The sequence below is a fragment of the Terrapene carolina genome, unplaced genomic scaffold (genome assembly GCF_002925995.2).
Source record: "Terrapene carolina triunguis isolate 2854851 unplaced genomic scaffold, T_m_triunguis-2.0 Scaffold97, whole genome shotgun sequence".
Taxonomy (NCBI): domain Eukaryota; kingdom Metazoa; phylum Chordata; order Testudines; family Emydidae; genus Terrapene; species Terrapene triunguis.
In genome coordinates, this window is record NW_020664448.1 from 3,356,481 (window position 1) to 3,365,138 (window position 8,658).

An 8,658-nucleotide genomic window follows, 5' to 3' on the forward strand; every position below is an offset into this window, starting at 1 on the left:
CAGTTTTCACCAAAAAGGTTAATAGCAATTGGATGTCTAATGTAGTGAATGCCAGTGAAAATGAGGTAGGATCAGAGGCTAAAACAGGGAAAGAACAAGTTAAAAATTACTTAGACAAGTTAAATGTCTTCAAGTCACCAGGGCCTGATGAAATACATCCTAGAATACTCAAGTTGCTGATTGAGGAAGTATCTGAGCCATTAGTGATTATCTTCAAAAAGTCATGGAAGAGATTCCAGGGGACTGGTATTATATTTGCCCTCTTCCAATGACTGAAAAGGGGAATAAGGACAACCTGGGGAATTACAGACCAATCATCTTAACTTCAGTAGCTGGAAAGATAATGGAGCAAATAATTAAGCAATCAATTTGCAAACAAGATAATAAGGTGATAAATAATAGTCAGCATGGATACGTCAAGAACAAGTTGTGTCAAACCAACCTAATAGCTTTCTTTGACAGGGCGACAAGCCTTGTGCATGAGGATGGTGGTGATGGGTCCCGCCAAGAACTGAGGTACAGTTGAGCCCTTTTTCACCAATCTGGGTTCCCTCTTGCACTGTGACAAGCTGCAAAGCCCTGCAAGCTTGCACTCACACCAACATCCACAGGCAGGGATCACACCCAGCTGTGTTCATGAATGCTCTGGCCAGCCACTCATGAACCCACAATAGCGAAGCCAAAATACCCCCAGCTCCCCAGCCTAGGACCCCGGACCAGGGAATCAGAGGACTCTTTAGAGCTGGGTTCAATAAGCAAGAATTAGAGTCAGAGTCAGGGATAGTATCACCCTGGATTTAGGAGGCAAGAGTTAGGTTGGGATCAGAGACTGGAGATCATGAGGCATGGTATGGTTTGGAGCCACCACAGGCCTGAAATGTGTGTGGTTGTCCAAACAAGTTCCTGGGGCAACTCTCCAAGATTAAATAGGGCGCCTGGCCAATCAGAGGGCTGCAAGGCACTGTCACTCTGGTTTTCTTGGGTGATACTTCCTCTGGTGCCTACTCTCTAAAGAGCTTCCTGGGGGAAGCTTTGTATTGCCTTCTGGTGGCACTATGGGACCATTAGCTGTTCCAGGCTCTGCAGACCTGGGTTCTAGTCCCTGGATCTTTACAGCATGCAGTTTTGGTTGCCCTGTTTAAAAAAAAAGATAGATTAGAATCAGCAAAGGTACAGAGAAAGGCAACAAAAATGATTAGGAGTATGGAATAGCTTCCATATGAGGCAAGATTAAAAAGATGGACTGTGCCGCTTAGAAAAGTGACAACTTATGCGGGATGTAATAGAGATTTATAAAATCATGAATGATATGGAAAAAGTGAATAGGGATGTGTTATTTACCCTTTCACAAAACACAAGAACTAGGGTCACCCGATGAAATTAATGGGCAGCAGGTTTAAAACAATCGTAAGGAAGTACTTCTTCACACAGAACGCACAGTCAACCTGTGGAACTTGTTGCTTGGGGACACTGTGAAGGCCTAAAGTATAGATAAAAGATTGAGATAAGTTCATGGAGGATAGGTCCATCAATGGCTATTAGCCAAGATGGTCAGGGACACAACCTATGCTCTTGGTGTCCCGAAACCTTCAACTGCAAGAAACTGGGATTGGATTACAGGATTGATCAGTCAAAATTTCCCTGTTCTGTTCGTTCCTCTGAAGCATCTTTCACTGGCTGCTGTTGGAGGACAGGCTACTGGGTTAGATGGACTATTGGTCTGATCCAATATGGTCATTTTTATCCTAGGTGAATACGCTAATCACTGGGCTCAAAGTTATAAGGTGGGCACTAACATTTTTCTCCTCCTCCTCCAGCTGGATTTTGAATGGAACCTGATCCAGTAGTGGGCTCTGAGCATGCCTAACTGTTTGGGCCCTGCACACGAGATAGGTATTTGCTGCCTATCTTCCTTTGGTTCATGGATCGTTCTGGGGCTCAAGTGGGAGATAGGTGTTTGGACGCCTAGAGTGATGCTGCAGAGCAAATGCCCAGAGGCAGAAACTTTTACCCTGAAAACTTAGACGCTGAGTGAGTTTAGGCACCTACAGCGTTCAGCGGGAGTTTTGGGGATCACAGTGGAGGCTAAAACTATGATCTTAGGCATCTAAACCCAAGACCTGGCACCTAAGTCTGGGCTTTAGGCACCAAATACTTTTGTGGATGAGAACTAAAGTAACTAACAATAGCATTTACTTTTAAGGCTACATCTACGCTACATGCCACTTTTGGCAGCTCAGAGGGTATGTCGCAGTGAAAAGCAAGCTGTGTCCAGACTGCATGGACTGTTACTGTGTGTAGCTGCAAGTGTCAGTGAAAGGCTCTGGAAAGGGGGAACTCTGAGCCTTTCCCCATTGCCTCAGTCCTTATCTATGGCAGGGAGGACTGCAGCAGCAGGGAGCTGGTGGAGCCTTTCCCAGCTGTCAGAGCCATGGCGTGTCCTTCTGTCTCCCAGCTGATGGAACCTTTTGCTGCAGCAGGGAAAGGCTCCATCAGCTGGGAGACACCAGGACACTCCACAGTTAAAAATAGCACTACAGACGGGAAGACATGGCTTGGGTGAGTAGAAAGCCGAGTAGGGTATATGCTTGCATATATACCCACACCCATTAGGCATGTCTGTAGTAAGCTGTGCCTCACCATGTAGACTGCTACTTAAACCCGTGCCGGGGCGCTACCCAAGTACATGCCCCACCGAAAGACACATGCAGTGTAGACGTAGGCTAAGGCTCTGGTCCTGCAACCATTCAAGTCAAGGCAAAGCTCCCATTGATTTTAGTGGTGCAGGAACAGACCTTAAGTGAACACTAAGGCTCTGATCATGCCAACACTTTTTATGCACAAGCTTAACTTTAGGTATGAGGAGTCCCATTGAAATCAAACAAACTATTCATGTGCATAAAGTTAAACATATGCATATTTTCAGGATTGGGATGCTCATCAAGATGTAATTATTTTTAATGCATCTCTTTCTATTAAATGGAAAGGTAGATCAATTTTTAAAGTCCTGATTGTTTTCAAAACCTGTCAAGATGATCAGAAACATTTCTTTTCACCACAACTTGCAAAAAATATGAAAATATCTTTTGTAACAGGCTTGGGCCAAATTCTACTATTTATTAGTATGATGGCTTTCAGATGTGAATTTCTTGAAAAGAGGGAGAGTGCAGAATGTATATAGCCCATTAAAGATATTTGTTTCTAGTAATGAGGCATTTATAGTATATGTATGCTGTATAATAAATGAGGGAAAAAAACTTTATAAACCTCCTAAGTACTTTTAGTATGATTGCTCTTCTATTTTAACAATTAACATTATAAGACTTACTCAAAATATAATGTTGTTCAAAAAGGCTTTTACAGATGTGTCCACATTCCATTTATGTTTACTAGGGACTGTTTCGGTCATGTCACTGTACATATGACACTCTCTCTTTATCCTTTTAAAAAACCTTTTATTAATGAAATTGTGTGTGCGGAATTCTTAATTATGTTACCATTCTTGAGTTTTCTAACATGTCTAAGGTCAGCATTATTTCACTTTCAAGATCTCTCTACCACTTACTAATGGTTGCAAGATAATACTTTAAATGCACTTTATGGGAAATGATCTGGCTGTCCTTCATATCTTTGAGTGAAATCTAGCCTGGTTGTTTTTTTTTTAAATTATACTGTTTAAGTACAATAAATTATGCAGGTTTCCTGCTATTAAAATGCAACGCATATTTGCAAGAGGAAATTGGAAATCATAAGAAAGCTTTTAGTAGCTTTATTGCTAATCATTATTTATCTCCCGACACATAAAAGGGAGAAATTCTCATCAGTGTGCAAGGACAAAAAGGGGAGCAAGTTAAACTGCAAAGGAGTGCACCTCCAGAACAGTATCCCTTTTAAGATGTGCTCAAATGTGTGGTGGCAGACAAAAATCAACAGACCCTGACATCTGTTGGTTGACCATGATTCTGGTGACACCACGAAAGCAAAAGGATATGGCATATATAAATGTGGGAGAGGAGAGTTAAACTTTCAAACTAGTTGCATAGATAGAATCATAGAAATGTAGCACTGGAAGGGACCTCAAGAGGTCATCAAGTCTTGCCCTCTGGGCTGAGGTAGAACCAAGTAAACGTAGAGCATCTCTGACAGGTGTTTATCCAACCTGTTCTTAAATACCTGCAGTGATGGGGATTCTCCAACCTCCCTTGGAAGACTAGTCCAGAGTTTAACTACCCTTGTAGTTGGAAAGTTTTTCCTAATATCTAATCTAGATCTTCCATGCTGCAGATTAAACCCATTACTTCTTGTCCCACCTTCCGTGGACATAGAGAACAATTGATCACCATCCTCTTTATACCGGCGCTTATCGTATTTGAAGACTTCACAGGTCCTCCCTTCAGTCTCCTTTTCTTAAGATTAAACATTCCCAGTTTTTTATAGCCTTTCTTCAGAGGTCTGGTTTTCTAGACGCTTTATCGTTGTTTGTTGCTGTCATCTAGACTCTCTTCAGTTTGTCCAGATCTTTCCTAAAGTATGGTGCCCAGAATTGGACATTGCATCAGAGGAGGCCTCACTAGCACTGAGTAGAGTGGGAGAATTTCCTCCTGTGTCTTACATACAACACTCCTGTTAATATACCCCATGATTTTATCCCTTTTTGCAGCTGCATTACATTCTTGGACATCATCTTACAACATCAGCAGGAAGACAGCAGCTGTAGCTTCAGACAGAACATATTTCAGTATCTTTCTTTTTTATAAAACAATTTTTGGGGAGAAAGTACCAAATACATTTTTTTACACAAATGCATTATGGAAAATCCTTGCTGTCATTGAATGAACCACAAAAGGTTGTGCTCCACCATATTCTTCATAGGAAGTTTTGGGCCTCATCTTGCCAAATTGTCTCACTGACATCACAAATGAGGATTGGCAACATCTGGCCCAAAGTTTGCCAGGGAAGGGTAGTGTTGGCAAAGGGAAGTGCAACTTATACCTCCCTGCACTAGTTTTGCTGAATCTAACTGAATTTGTGCAACATTTAAAGCCAAATTCTTCTTTCAGGTAATGTGTACAGGTGGCTCTACTTGCCTTCACTTTGGCTCTTGAGAAGTGGTCATTAACAAGAAACAGAAAGGCAAAGTCTTCTGTTAGACCTACAGCATTTTGTTGTCCAAAATGATTGTTTTTTAGAATCCAAGAGGTTCATAAACTTGGAGAGAACAATATGAAATTGCAGGTGAGGATCTGGTATTCAATAATCATATTATCATAGGACTGGAAGGACCTTGAGAGGTCTTCTAGTACAGTTTCCTGCACTCAAGGCAGGACTAAGTATTATCTAGACCAGGGGTCAGCAACCTTTCAGAAGCGATGTGCCAAGTCTTCATTTATTCACTCTAATTTAAGGTTTCGTATGCCAGTCATACATTTTTAAAGTTTTTAGAAGGTCTCTTTCTGTAAGTCTATAATATATAACTAAACTATTGTTGTATGTAAAGTAAATAAGGTTTTTAAAATGTTTAAAAGCTTCATTTAAAATTAAATTAAAATGCAGAGCCCCCCGGACCAGAGGCCAGGACCCAGTGTGAGTGCCACTGAAAATCAGCTTGTGTGCCGCCTTCGGCACGCGTGCCATAGGTTGCCTACCCCTGATCTAGACCATCCCTGACAGGTGTTTGTCTAGCCTGTTCTTAAAAATCTCCAATGAAAGGAGATTCCATAAACTCCCTAGCTAATTTATTCCAGTGCTTAACTACCCTGACAAGAAGTTTTCCCTAATGTCCAACCTAAATCACCTTTGCTGCAATTTAAGCCCGTTGCTTCTTGTCCTATACTCGGAGGTTAAAGAGAACAATTTTTCTCCCTCCTTCTCGTAACAACCTTTTATGTACTTGAAAACTATTATCATATGCCCCCTCAGCCTTCTCTTCTCCACACTAAACAAACCCACTTTTTTCAATCTTCCCTCATATGTCATGTTTTCTAAACCTTTGATCATTTTTCTTGCTCTTCTCTGGATTTTCTTCAATTTGTCCACAGCATTCCTGAAATGTTGCGCTCAGAACTGGTGACAATACTCCAGTTAAGGCCTAATCAGCGCAGAGTAGAGCAGAAGAAATACTTCTTGAGTCTTGCTTACAACACTTCTGCTAATACATCCCAGAATAATTTTTTTTTTTGCAACAGCATTATACTGTTGACTTATATTTAGCTTGTGATCCACTATGGAATATTGGACCCCATAGATGAGATCCAAGTGTCTCTGCTACCTTGAGCTGAAAATAATAGCACTAACTGAACTGGAAATAGATGTATCAAATCAAAGCACATTCTCCACCTTGTCTTCACCTCAGAAAATTTCCAATTTGTTTCTTACATTCTGGAAGCCAAATATGAAATGAGATTTTTTTTCTTTCTTGCTATAAAATGCAAGCACAAACTGAGCTACAGTCACCCCTTCAGGAGACTTTTTCTTTTCTAATACGATTTACTTCTTTTTTCTCTGTCTGTAACATTTTTCTGTAGATAATGTTTTTCTTCTGGCCATTCCACCTGAGTATCTTTCCTGGCAGTATTCTGAAGCATATCAAGTGACCCTGCAGCTGCTCCTGCACGTGGCCAGCCTGTAGGAAGTTACAAAACCAAGAAACGTTATTTTTAAAATTAGTAACTCTGGCTTTGGCATTCACACCTGCTGCAGCTATGAAATGCTGTTTTGGGGAAAGAAATAGCCAACGAGAGGAGCTTGGAATCTGTCCCAAGGAGGGGGTAGTTGGAAACTGGTTAGAGAAGAACGTGAAAAGAGACTGTGCTGGGGTGAAAAGGGGCTTGGCCAGAGGAAGTTGCATTAAAGGAAGCTGGACCATGAAAGGCCATGTGCAAGGAGTCTGGCTGCAAGGGGCACAGAGCCTATGACCAGTGAGGTTGACCGTTGGGATGCTGACAAAGGGAAATACAGTTTGGGTGCTTGGAGAATGGGTGTGGCCCTCCAGGTCAAGGGCTGTAGTTCACAAGTGGACCTGTTCGATAAAGGTCTGGTCATCACAGGGTCAAAGCAAAGGAGCATCATAAGCCAGATAGAGGTGGAAGCAGGACAGCAGGGGTGAAGCTGCACTTTGTAGCCAGGGAGAGGAGGAGTTGATTCCCTTGGGGTGACTCAGAATGTTTTAGAAAAAACTTCTTTCATAATGATGGTAATTTATAGTTTATTCTCCTAAGCAAGTATTTTATTTTATATAATTCTATTATGTATATTATATTATTGTTCCTGCCTAATTTCTGGGTTTTTCCTTTATAACGTTTTAAATAATCTCCATTGTATTGGTTTGCCTCTGCATCTCCCCACAGTAGGCATAGCCCTTAGCTGAGGCCTGGGTCACTCCATATCTGGGATGAGGGTCTGAAAACAACATTTCTGGCTTTTGGGATTACATGGTCACTGTACTCACAGCTGATTGGCACATGGGGACCATAGAATGGAGCACATCTGGATCTGGTTTTTTGGGGGGGAGGAGAAAGAAATTGTTTTATCTTATTGTTTGCATAGGAGAGAGGTATGTGCAGACTTTTTGCCCATACCACTTACACAACTGAGGGTGATTCAACATTCACAGAACACACATTTTATCATAAATAGTATAAAGTTGTGAGAAGTACCCAAAATTTCCCATGAACCTAAAACCTATGAACACGGAGAGAAAGGAAAAACCATATGACCAAAGCAGTATTGCGAGCCCCAAAGTTTCAAAACCCACAAGTCAGGCCCACCCAAAATCACGAGACTGACTTACAAATCTCGAGATTTTAAAAAAATAAATGCAGAGTTCTTTTTATTTGCTTCTGGTTGTGGAGTTTTCCTCTTTAGCGATGAGGACTTTAAAAAAAGAAAGAAAGAAAGAAAGAAAGCGGAGACTCATCATGACTCCAGGAGCTGAGGGTTTAAGGCACACAACTATCACAAGACTTGGGACACAACTAAGAGTTGGCCACACTGCGGTGCACGTATTCCCCTCCTACAGTCTGACCGCCTTTCAGTGCCCCCCGGGAACGCAGCCCCTCTCTCGGTTATGCAGGGCTTTGGCTAGCCCTGGGGGGTGCTTCGCCCCTGGGTGCCAAGTGGAGCCCCTGACAATGGCGCTGGGTGCAGCTCGCTTTGGAGCTCCCTCCGGTCTGCGCCGAGCCGCGACACGCGAACGGGACGCTGTCTGCCCCCTCTCGCTCTCCGTAGTGCGTTCCAAGTCTGTGGGCGTGGCGGAAGGCTCCTCTCGTCGCTCCGTTGTCAAACACAAAGGGACTACACCTCCCAGGCGGGCCCCGCGCACCGCCCTCGGCCACCATCTTGGAAGCGTTGGTTTGATTGCCTGACCCGCCCCTTGTCTCGCGCAACGGCCGGATGTACGTCGTGACGTCTGAAGCGGGCCGGGGGCAGGGCACCGATGAGGGGAAACTACAATGCCCACGCTGCCCCGCGCGGCCGCGCATGCGAGCTGCTGTTTTGCCGCCATCTTGGCTGGACGGAGCTGCCTGCCGCCGCCACTAAACAAACCCGAAGCTACCCGGGCTCTGCCGCTGAGGAGCCTTTAGATGTTCCCGGAACGGCCGGGCAGGTGGGTCCCCTCCGCCCGGGAGCTTGGGCGGGAGCGGGAGGGCGACTCCCCCC

General features: G+C 43.5%; 1 protein-coding gene across 5 annotated transcripts in view; it reads left to right on the top strand.

The window, feature by feature from the left end:
* The first annotated feature begins 8,518 nt into the window (after nucleotides 1-8,518).
* The window catches only part of EMSY (EMSY transcriptional repressor, BRCA2 interacting), a 55,585-nt gene continuing 55,445 nt past the window's right edge, over nucleotides 8,519-8,658 (top strand). For all 5 annotated transcript variants that reach the window (XM_026651610.1, XM_026651609.1, XM_026651611.1 and 2 more), the window contains exon 1: nucleotides 8,519-8,605. The gene's annotated coding sequence lies outside the window, so the exon portion shown is untranslated. The remainder of the gene's footprint in view (nucleotides 8,606-8,658) is intronic.